The sequence below is a fragment of the Rattus norvegicus genome, chromosome 2, assembly GCF_036323735.1.
Source record: "Rattus norvegicus strain BN/NHsdMcwi chromosome 2, GRCr8, whole genome shotgun sequence".
Taxonomy (NCBI): domain Eukaryota; kingdom Metazoa; phylum Chordata; class Mammalia; order Rodentia; family Muridae; genus Rattus; species Rattus norvegicus.
In genome coordinates, this window is record NC_086020.1 from 212628544 (window position 1) to 212641074 (window position 12531).

Genomic DNA, 12531 nt, shown 5'->3' on the forward strand with positions numbered 1-12531 from the left:
CCTTTATCTTGAGTACTGTCTCTTAGTAGAACCCATCTTATAGAAGAGGTCACAGGTACTTTGTAAAAGAGTTTCAATGCAGTCTCACTCTAAGCTTTACTACGCCCACGAGATTGATATGTTACCAGGAAACTTTCCCCCTAAAATTGTACTGTGTTTAAATATGTCTAAAATACACTGCCTGGTTTACCTCTTAAATTTAAGTTTGTGTTATATAGACAAACTCTAGATGTTTGAAGCAACACCAGCTACTGAGTCGTGCTGAACTGGGTTTCCTCCTTACCTCCTGTGGGTCGACACTCTACTGGCTATGACGTTTACAGAGACCCTCCACAAGGCAGCATAAAGCTGTTGGGATAGAGTTTATTGATTTGGGAGGTCTGCTTCAGAACTCAGAGTTCAGTGTCTCAGTGATGACTCCTGGACCCTACCGTGCTAGCCTGTGTCCTTGTACCTTGTGTATGATTATATCTTACTGTAAGTGTGAAGATGCCAAAACTCCCTTGGCACAGTAATGAGGCAGGGCTCTGGAGAATCAAGGAGGTTAAAAAAAAGTCACAATGAACTTCCTATGTGTGATCAGAGGAAGTGACATCGGACAATGTATCTTGGTTACCTTTTCTGATGCTATAATAAAATATGCTGATGAAAGCAATTTAAGGGAGGAAGGGTTAATTTTGGCTCGCAACATTTTATTTATGTCAAGGAAGGTCTGGTGCCATCCACAGCTGGGAGACAGAATGAGGAGTACTACTGATCAGCTAGCTTCCTCCTTCTTATGCAGGGACCAAGCCCAGAGCTATGGGACACCTGTAGGCTGAGTCCTCTCATCTCAACAAGACCATACCTCACAGGCATACCCAGAGGCTACATCTAAAGAATGCCTCACAGGTCTGCCCAGAGGCTTGCCTTCTTGGTGACCTCAGATCCTGTCCCATTGACAATCAACACTCACCGTCAGGTAATGCTACCGAACTCATGTTAACTTGAGAACATCTATGATAACTCTTCTGTGAGGCTGAGGGTGATGGGGAAGGTGATGCTGTAGAATTGATGATAAGAGATGATAGGTTTCTGGATCGGCCGGGGTTAAATGACAGGACTTAACTGTTAGGAGAAAGGGGACATGATTGTTGTCACCAGACTGTAGTGAATCTGTTACCCTAACAAATCATGGTGTTCTAAAGGGTGATGGGGCATTAACTAGACGTTTACTTGATTTGTCAAGGACTTATGAATATAAACCCTTACAGATTTTCACTGCATAGAAAAACATGCCCTATTTAGTCTTCAGATAAGTTGCTTCACAGGCCTGGAGACCATCTCCTGTACAAGAGATGAGTCCTTCGAGGAACTGCACTGCAATGTATATGATAAACACTCCCATGGTCCACCCACCCACCACCTGAAAAACTCCCATCGTCTTCTGTTTAGAGGGCATAAGGAAGCCAAGTGACAAATACAGTTTTAGTACAAGCTCCCAACAGGGAGTTCCGTACATGTTAGACCTGCCTTTCCTTGTTTCTCTAGTCTGTGACTCTACGATAAAGCCAAGAGTTTGCAGAGCTTCTTCTCCAGTCTGTGGAGGGAGGGTCGCTATGGTAAATGTAGGACTGTCATTCTCCTCAGTGATGTTAATATGTCAAAGGAACAGTATGTACTGAGAAGGTCCGCAGGGGTTAAAAACACCATTAAAGACCCCACTAGTGCAGAAGCAGACTGACCTAGAACCCAGAACAAGCTAGGCATAGTGGCACGAGTCTGTAACCCGAGCTCTGGGGAAGCAGAGATAGGTGTATCCCCCTGGTCTGCCAGCTTGAATGAGTTGGGTGAACTCCCAGTTTACTGAGAGCTCTTGTCCCTAAAGATAAGGTGGAGCATGACTGAGGAAGGCACCACACAGTGGCTTCTGTCTTCCATGTGTATGTGCACACGTGTAGATACACAGCATGCAGGAGCATTGATATTCATTATACTTTCAATCACTGTTGACTCTAACATCAGTAACTAAAAACTGTGAACCATGGCTGGTTATGAGAGGGAAATGAACTAAATGGTAGTTGTCTTAATCAGGGTTTCTATTCCTGCACAAAAACACCATGACCAAGAAGCAAGCTGGGGAGGAGGAAAGGGTTTATTCAGTTTATACCTCCACATTGCTATTCATCACCAAAGGAAGTCAGGACTAGAACTCACACAGGGTCGGAAGTGATGCAGAGGCCATGGAGGGATGCTGCTTACTGGCTTTCTCAGCTTGTTTTCTTATAGAACCCAAGACCACCTGCCCAGGGATGGCACCACCCTGCCCCCTTAATCACTAAATGAGAAAATGTCTTACAGCTTGATCTCATGGAGGCATTTCCTCAAGGAGGCTCCTTTCTCCTTGATAACACCAGCCTGTGTCAAGTTGACACACAAAACCAGCCAGTACAGTAGTTTATGGCATATCTGCTATTTCAGATACGGTATCTCCAGAAAGGACAAAATTAGTATATCTTTATACTAGGTGTGCTATTATTGATCTGGCAAGTTAGAATCTTCTCACCCTCCACCAGTAAGGAGGCTCAAAGCAGCTCGCTCTCACATGGGAAGGACAGTCGTCCATGTTTACTCATATTTATTATTTTACATTACGGCTTGAGGAACACCCTCTCTCTTAGAATCTGCAGGGACTTTCATGGCCTTACCATTCTACTAAATATACTTCTCAAATCGGTGACACCAGGCCAATTAGACCTGTAGGCAGACAGCAGAAAGACTTGGAGATGGACTAGAAAAGCATACGAATGAAACTTAGGGTGACTAAGGAAAGGGTGAATAGCTGGATAACAGTGGTGAGATCCGCCACAGCCATAAGAACTGTAGGAGCCAAAGTGGCAAGTTCATCACACTATCTCCCATGTGGGACTTGCCTATAGGCCAATCGAATGGAGGCATCTCCTGGATTAAGATCTCTTCTTCCCAGACGACACTTCATCTTCCCAGATGCATCAAGTGACATAAATCTATCCAGCATGCCTGCACACCTGGCTATTACTGCATCAACCAGTCTGGACGTGCTTCAAAGGGCTTTAAATGAGCCGCTGGCACTTTGCTCTCTCCTCATCATTGTTACTCCTAGCCCTAGAGATCCTTTTAACGATCAGATGTCAGACACCAATAGGAAGTCACCCGACATCCTTGAACAAAATGGAAATGATGGCAGTTAACAGCCTCAAGGCTGGGTTTGTCTCAATATGGTAGTAAGCCCGAAGGTGAGGTTTCCCTCTTTCTTCTCAGAGGAGCAGTTCTGAGATACATCTCCTCAGAAGGTCTTTTCAGAAATAAACATCAGATAATCATAGCGGTGGTCAAATGAGTAACTTCTTCTCCTCCCCTATTTTAATTCACTTGTTTCCTATGATGCTTTTAAAAATAGCTTATTAATATCATTATTGTTGTTAATATACAAATGGATGGGCTTCACAGTGACCTTTTTTTTTTTAAAACACATGCACCATTGTGCTTTGTTCTTATTGTCTTCTTGCTTTCTCTCTCCTCCTTTCTTGCTATCCCCATCCAAACAGGTAAAGTAGCATCACCATGGAGAAAGACTGTCTACACTTCAAAATTTCTCCACTGAATGGCTCTACAGAGCAAGAGTAATAGGCCACTCCTATGAACCATGATGTTTTCCCTTCTGTAGAAATTTAATTTATTCAGTAGCCATGAGAACAGATCTCATTCTCCCACTTCTGGAAATAAAGACTTTACCTTATTTAGATGGTCAGTAAGTGGCAAGAACAGGCTTTGAACTTAGTGCTTTGTAGCTTCAAAGTTCATGTTTCCTCTGTGCTGCGATAAATTCTGACAGAAGCACAGAGAGCTTCTGCAGTATAAATAAATTAATCCTAGCTGGGGGACTTTGAGGAACCGTTTGAAGGAAGTGAGATATAAATCTGGCCTTTGGAAGAATTTATAGGCAACTGTGGAGAAAGGAAAGTGTTCCAGGGGAGAATTCATGTCCAGGTCAGAGTAGAGGCAATGGGTAGAACATGGAGTTTCTGGGCCCAGAGTTGCTTCTACGGTACATTCAGTAAGGTATCAGACAGTATTGTAGAAAAAGGGAACTCATTTCACCATCCCTTGAGAACAGTAAGTAACCCCTAATCTTCTACTGCTGCCATTGACCAGGTACATGCTGGTCACCCCTGGTAGAGGGCCAGGGTTATTGTGCACACCTCCACCTGGCCTTGTCTAGCCAGCTTCCTTGTATTGGCAGCTCCTGTGCCCCTCCCAGGGCAGTCAGTGATGAGCATGTGCTGCTGTTATCTCCATGGAGACTGGTCAGTTAGGGGTGGCTTGCTTTGACACTGGAGAACTAATGACCCTCACAGAATGCTGATCTCTAGCAGGTGAGTGGTGTCTGCAGGAAGCCAGCAGAAACCTTTGGTCTCACATGTATCGTGTGCCTTTGGCATATTTTATCTTCAGGAACAGTTCACAGAGGCGTGGGAGACAAATGAGGGGCTCACAAGGAGACAGGCACCTATCACCTCTGCCCAGGGCAACTCCAGGGACGTGAGGGATTTGCCAGCTCACTGACCACTGTGGGTGACAGCCAGAGTGAGCAATGCAAGCTGGGGGCCATTCTGCTCTTATAATAACTGGCTGAAGGTAAGCATCACCTGCCTACAGGCATAGCCACTCATGTTCCTCCAGTAGCTCCAGCAAGACTGGCCTCCCTCAGGGCCACAGTTGCCAATGAGAAAGAAAAATACCTTCTTGAGCCCCAAGCCCCAAACCACTGAAATTTCATGGTTGGCTTCAAATGAAGAGTGAAAAGGCAAAATTAATTCAATTCTCTTTTTAAAAAGAGAAAGAGAGTGAGAAGAGAGAAGATGACGAAAGAGGAAGGATAGAGGGAGGGAGAGGAGAAGGTAAAGGAGAGAGGAAAGAGAGAAATGAAAGGGGAAGAAAGAATGGGAGGAGGAAGGAGAGAGGGAGGGAAGGAGGGATAGAGGGAGGGGAGAAGAGAGGGAGGGAAGAAGAGAGGGAGGGGAGAAGAGAGGGAGGGGAGGAGGGAGGGAAGAAGAGAGGGAGGGGAGAAGAGAGGGAGGGGAGGAGGGAGGGAAGAAGAGAGGGAGGGGAGAAGAGAGGGAGGGGAGAAAAGAGGGAGGGGAGGAGGGAGGGAGGGAAGAAGAGAGGGAGGGGGAGAAGAGAGGAAGGGGAGGAGGGAGAAAAGAAGGGAGGGAGGGGAGGAGGGAGGGGAGAAGAGAGGGAGGGGAGGAAGGAGGGAGAGAGGAGGGAGGGAGGGGAGGAGGGAGGGAGGGAAGGAGGAGGGAGGGAGGGGAGGAGGGATGAAAGAGAAGTCTGGAGAAAGGAAAGTACAGAGTATCTGGAGTGTAATAAGTGATTTGTGACCATGGAACTCAGAAGGCCCAGCATGCATGTTCCACATTAAGCTACACGAGCCCAGAACTGGGTCTGAGGTGTCCATCACTGTGTCACCCCAACACAGCATAGCACCCAACATGCTGGACACTTCATGGATATTTGCTATAACTGACTGAGGGTCAAGACTTAAACCACTGGTAATGCCAGGCTGGGTTTGGCTTTTATTCCATGTGTAAAAGGAAGCCAACTGAAGACCACTAAGAGAACAAGCCCATCACTGTGGAAGCCTGTTCCAAAACCGCTGTGTGTAGGAGGCACTGGAGGCCATTGGTGGAATGCACACATTGTGTGGACTTCAGGTGGAAGATGTCGCTGAAACCGGAAGCAGTTATCAAATGGAAGATCGGGTTACCCAATGAGGAAACACGACCTGGAATCAAATTCTGGGTCATCCGTAGCAGAATTTTGAAAGAACCCCGTAAAGTGTAAGAGGAAACTAACTCATTTTCCACCACCTCATCGATATCTGGAGGAAGCTTTATTTAAAAAAAATTAGATTTGTTTTAAATCTAAAGGGCCCAACTAGTAATTAGTTCTTCCCATAAAATTATTTTAAAATGAGAATTTCTTATATTTTGGTTGTGAACCTAGCTTTTAAAGGCTGAGCCATCTTTCCAGCCCAATTTCTGTAGAAAAAGGTTAAAGCTATCTAGAATAAGCAGCTAACAAGTAATGAAAGATCCCACGCAGAGAGACCCTTACTCAAGTCTTGGGAAATCGCGGACCCCAGACACAGAGAGACCATTTTGGATGTAATAAGCAAAGGCGAGGTTTATTACGGAGACCTATTACAGAGATCTCTGGGCCGACACATATCTCACGCAGGAGACAGAGGTGTCGACCCCGAAACTCAAAAGTCAGAGGGTTATATAGAGAAGGCTAGGGGGTTTTGGCGTGGTTACATACAATTGGCTCATTCAAACATAGCAGTGAGAACAAAGCAGAAAGAGTACGTGTTAGAAGTCAGGGGCTTATCAGGGTCTGGAGGATGGCCCTGAGTGAGCTGGGGGGAGATGTCTTTCTGTCAGACGTCCCATGAATCAGTCCCATTAACTCAGGCTGGTTCCTGTATTCCTTTTCTTTATGGCTTATCAGTCCTGCCTGGACAGTGTTTCCTGTGCTCCTTTATCTTTATGGCCTGCTAGTCCTGGCTATAGGGCTTAGCCCTGGGTCTGTGGCCTTTGGGGCTAACTCTTTTAATTTTATATTTCTAAACCTAGAATTTGTATATTTTTTTTCAGTAAGTGTTAATAATGCCCTTATACGGAAATGCAAATCAAAACAACCCTGAGATTTCACCTCACACCAGTCAGAATGGCTAAGATCAAAAACTCTGGTGAAAGCAGATGCTGGGGAGGATGTGAAGAAAGAGAAACACTCCTCCATTTTTGGTGAGATTGCAGACTGGTACAACCATCCTGGAAATCAGTCTGGAGGTTCCTCAGAAAATTGACATTGTACTACCTGAGGATCCAGCTATACCTTTCTTGGGCATATACCCAAAAGATGCTCCAACATATAACAAAGACACATGTCCATGCCTTTGATCCCAGCACTCAGAGGCAGAAGCAGGCAGATCTCTGTGAGTTCAAGACCAGCTTGGTCTACATAGTGAGTTCCTGGCCAACTCACCAAGGCTACATCTTGAGACTGTGTCTCAAAATAAAAGTGGATGGTGGGGCAAACTTATTACCCCAGCACTTGAGAGGTGGATGCAACAGGATCAGAAGTTCAAAACCAGCCTAGGCTATAAACAGGTCAGGATGTTCCTAGACTATACAAGACCCTATTTTTAAAAAAATTAAATGTAGGCAAAATACAAAAAATAAAAAACATCATTTTCTCAAATGCTAGAAACCACAGGTAGGTATATTTAAATATAAAAAGATAAAACAACACCTGGGAGAAAGTGTGACTATCCTTCCACCCTATGTTTCCTGGGCACATTTTTCAAAATTAAGATTATGCGTTGATGTTCTATTTGATGTCCTATTATATATACACAACCATATGCAATTCTCTATCACACTTGCAAGCCCAAGGCAAGTCCTTCTAGAGACAGATAAGCATCCTTTGAAGTCCTATTATGCTGACATTTCCAACCTCTGAGTGATAATTAGTAGAGTCAGACGTTAGACACCGGACTTTCAAGTATCAAGTCCCTTGGAGGTTAGTTATATGTATCTTCTATGGGAGGGGAAATAGAATCCATCTATGTTTGAAACACTGATAAACAAGAGATATTTACGTGCCACCAGGGCCAAGACACCCAAAGAAATGACAACTGGTGGCAGAGTGAGGGTGACAGGGCTGTTGATTTGGTTTATTGCTTGTTTTATGCTAATTGGGTTTCCAAATTACACCGGAACTCGCACATCTGTGTGTGAGACGCTAACCGTCCAGGCCCCCAGCTAGTTCTAATTGGTAAATGAAGTTGCCGGCGGCCAATAGATGATCTGTGAGACAGAGGCGGACTTTGAGGCGCCCCCCTCGACCCCCCCCCCGGGCAAGGAATGGGAGGGGGGTAGAATCGCCATAGCAAGGAAGAAGGTCCTGGCCTGAGAAGTGTAGGAGAGAGAGCCAGAAACACGGCTAAAATGCAAGAGTCAGTGGTCCATGAGGGCTGTGGGCCTGGGTACGTGGCGGCCGGGATGAAAAATAGGTGCTAGGAAGTAGTAATTAAGGGATACCGAAGGGGGAGAGTGTGTTAGTCGCGGGGAGGTGTGGCAGTGCCCAACCGTTGAGCCTATTAAACATAGGCTGCCTGTGTGTCTTTCATTCTTGAATCTGAAACATTTGGACGGGTAGCGAGGTGCGAGCGAGCGCGTGCGCCCTCCGGGTGGGAGTTTAGAGCGTATTAACATTCCCGCTTCATGACAGTGGCTGCCCATCAGAGCTGGGTGCAGCAGCCTGCGGACAGTTGTGGTCTTCTCTTTAACATTTTATTACTTTATTTGTACATGGGTGTGGGTATGTATGCGCTTACGCTCATACAGTGTGCGGTGCTGCTCATACAGAGGTCGGAGGACGACTCTTGGAAGTTGGCTCTCTCCTTCTACAATGTGAGTCCCAAGACAGACCTAAGGTTGTCAGGCTTGGCAGCAAGCACCCTTACACACTGAGTCAGCTCACCATTAACCCTCTGCCAAGGACCGCTCCGCGCCAAGTGTTTGCTTTCTCCTCGGGTCTTTCTTCACTCCACCAGGTATTGGGACATCAAAGGCTTTATTCTAGTATATGGCTGTATTTTATTTCCCGAGATCATTGCTAGGCTTCTGAAATGTCAATTCCAAGAAAGTCTCTTGTGCCACTCACATTCACTTGGAAATATGGCCACGTGCCTTTTCCCCAGGCTAACAGGATGCCCATTGCTCCATTGTGTAACAAGCCCCTAGGAGTTAGAAGACGAGAAGATTTAATTTCTGGTTTCTGCTACGGGAAAAGCGGGCCTTTCATTACTTGATCTCTATGGCCATGTCATCATCTTTCTGTTCTGACCAGCATCAAAGCTGCCCACAGCAGATAGTTTTACTTTTATTTTTGAGACAGGCTATTCTGTGGGTCAGGCTGGCTGGAACTCACTTTGTGGGAGTGAGGAAGAAGCTATTGGCCCTCTTGTCTCCACCTCCTCGGTGTTGAGACCACCTGTAACCTTGGGAACCCAGTGTTTCATGAATGCCAGGCAAACACAGCCAACTGAGTTACACCACCAGTTTTTAAAACAAGTCCAGCCTCTAAGTGATAATCCTGTTTTTAGTGGTTCACTTCCTTTATGGGTAAGGCCATAGTACCTCAGGTCTTCTCTTAATAAATCTTAATCTGATTTTACTGAGTCCAGCTTCCCTGGAAGACTCTGAGTGGCCATTTCCATCTAGGAGTGGTTTATAAGTGTTGAATGAGAGCTCTCCCTGACTTGAGAAAGCCTCTTCTCCCTCTGTCAGAGCACTCAGCATCTTACTGGTGCGTCTGGGATTGCATAAGGGCCTAGGCAGGTAGGCCTTATGACATTCTAGATCTCCAGTATGGCTCTCAAGACATTGACCTTTGTGTGCATGTGCATGTGCATGTGTGCAAGTTGTACATACGTACATGTGTGTACCTGCATGTAGTGATCAATATCAAGTGTTTTCCTTAATCATTCTCACCTTGTTTTGGAACAAGGTCTCTCACTGAAATCAAAGCTTGCTGATTCAGTACACTGTCTGTCCAGCAAGTCCTAGAGATCCTCCCGTATCTGCTTCCTCAGCTCTAGGATTGCAGGTGTGAGCTGGAATACTTTCTTCCTTTCTTTCTTCCTTTCTTTCTTCCTTCCTTTCTTTCTTTCTTTCTTTCTTTCTTTCTTTCTTTCTTCCTTCCTTCCTTCCTTCCTTCCTTCCTTTCTTTTTTAATGTGAATGGATTCTGGGAGATCTAAACTGAAGTTTTTGTGCTTGCACAACAAGCACATTAGTGGGCAGCCATCTCCGGCCACGCCCCCAGACCTGGTCATTTGTCGCAGGGCCACTGTAATATGGAAATTGACATCTGCTTTAAGCGAATTGCCAGACTTTTGGAGCAATGAGTTTAAGTTGGCAATGTTGCTTCGTATCAAATGAACAAACAAAAGTTTAGATTGGGTGCTGTTTTCTGAGCCCTAAAAGCTGAATTCTCAGCACACATTATTTCATTTATTATTATAAAAACCAGAGAGAATAGAAGATGGACAGACAGAGTGACTTCCCCCAAAGACACATGCTCAGTAAATGACAATCCAACCTCAGGTCTGTTGGCTTCTAAGCCCTTGCTCTCAGCCACCATGCTGGAAGCCTCCCATAGGGAAAACACTGAGAACCAGCTCCACCGCTTGCAACCATGGACCGAGCGAGTTATTATAAAACAGGTTATGTGGAACCCGCACTTACAAGTCAATGATTTACAGAGTCCAGCTAACTGTAAGGTACACAGGGAGGTCAGCAAAGGACAAACCAAATTATGATATGGCCCTTGCCTTTGACATCACACTGAAGACTGAACTAAAATGCAATGGTGAAAGGGCAGAGAGAGTTAATCCAGGTGTTTCAGGATGCATCAGACTCGGTCCCAAGCCCTTGGGAAATAGTTTTCTTTAGGTAGAAATATATCACATGAAAGTGACCGAGTTTAATGTAAAGTTCATGGCATAAATGATGTTCACATCGTGTAACCCTGACCACTGTTCCTCTACAAAGAACACCTTGATTTAGTTTAGTTTAGGCTGAGATAAAGTCTCACCATGACCTGGAATCCATTCTGTAGCCTAGAGTGATCTCCCATTACGGAAGGGCTACTTTCTAAGTGCTGGGATTACAGGCCTGTGCCACCAACCTGACTTAGACTTTTTAATCCTGAACCCCTGTACTCATTCAACAGTGGCACCCAGTGTCCCCCTTCTTAAATTCCGCAGTGGTTATTCTGTTCTGCTTTCTGTCTCTGTGCATTTGACTGTTCTAGGCACCTAAGTGGGATCACAGAACACGGATGGCTCCTGCTGGGTCTGGCTTATTTCATTTCCCGTGCATTTGAGGCTTATCTATGCAATAGCATAAGTCAGAATTTCATTCCTTTTCACAAGGGGCTCCTTTTTTTTAAGAAGGTAGAGCTGTGAGTGGGGTCGTTGTAGAGTGCCTGCCTTGCAAGCATCAGCATTTCAAAGATGGAATTCATCAATGGGTGAACCGCTAAACAAATACACATGCAACTGTTGTTTATTTATTAATAGGCGTCTGGGCTACTCCAATCACTTGGGTAAGAATTAACTGGTAAAGGGGCCAGAGAGAGAGCTAGCTGGTCAAGAGCACTGGCTGCACTTACAGGGAGGCTGGGTTCAATTTCCAGCACCCACATGGCAGCTTACAATCATCAGTAACTCCAGTTCCAAGAAATCTAAATCCCTCTTCTGGCCTCCATGGGCACCAGGCACACAACTGACTTGTATGCACGCAAAACACTCGTATACATTAAAACAAAACAAAAAATATTAAAAAAAAAAAAAAACCTGTGAGGTTAGTATTATTTCCATTTTCAGATGAAAAACTTAAAGCTAAGATAAAGTACCAGTTCATACCAGTATACACTTAATAATTCTACTATCCCTATTTTCTTCTATTTTTCAAAGCAGGGTTTCTCTGTGTAGCCCTGGCTGTCCTAGAACTTGAACTAAGAGATGCACCTGCCTCTGCCTCCTGTATGCTGGGACTAAAGGTGGGCACTGCCACTGCTCAGCTGTCTCCATATCTTTAAGTGAGAGCTTTGAAATATTAAATTCACTATGCCGCAAGAGTGTGAAAATGTCTACAGGTTGTGCTGGGGTCAGGAGCCTTTGTAGGCTCTGCATCTTAGGAGTGTGAGATTTAAGTCGATGATCAGCTTTGAGAACCTTGATGTGAGAGGGTAGAAATGAGACGTTGCAGAATGATTACGTAAGAGTTGGTAAGACCAGTCTTTCTCACAGGGATAGATCATGTGCCAAGCAAAACACCTACTTCCAAACGACTAGGCAAAGAAGCAAAGAGCTACCACCCAAGCACTCCCTATGGTCTGCTCGGCAGGAAACAGTTCTAGAGATGGGATGGGTATTTTCCCTGCCTGAAATCTGTCTGCACACTTAGCTTTTGAATCAAATGGAATGTCAGTGCTTGGAAGAGCTGGTTCTCTAAAGAAACACGTAGGTGATGTGAGTTACAGATAACCCTTACTTAGTTCCTCACTTCATATTCCCCCATCAGCACCGGGTAACCACAGCCCATGTTTTCATCCCTCCAACTCCCAGTGCGATTCACTTGAGGTCTGGTTAGGTAAGGACAGGAACAGTTGTGAAGTCACCTATGCAAATCAAATGTATCAGGAGCCTAGAGGGCCTGAAGTCCATGCAAACAAGATCTTTCTGTTTTTTAATCTCAGATCCTAGAATTCTGGCACAAAAGTAATCACTAGGTATGTGAAAGTGTGGTCTCCTGACATGGACCTGAAAGACACAAGCTACTATTGGGACTGAGTTTTAAAAACTGCTTCATTTGGGAGACCCTATGTGGTTGTTGGGGATTGAACTCAGGACCACTGGAAGAGCAGATGGTACTCT

General features: G+C 45.1%; 1 long non-coding RNA gene across 1 annotated transcript; it reads left to right on the forward strand.

The window, feature by feature from the left end:
- The first annotated feature begins 652 nt into the window (after nt 1-652).
- On the forward strand, nt 653-3769 carry LOC108350100 (uncharacterized). The gene is made up of 2 exons (XR_001836890.3): nt 653-961; nt 3567-3769. It is a non-coding gene; the product is annotated as an uncharacterized LOC108350100 (long non-coding RNA).
- The last annotated feature ends 8762 nt before the right edge of the window (nt 3770-12531 follow it).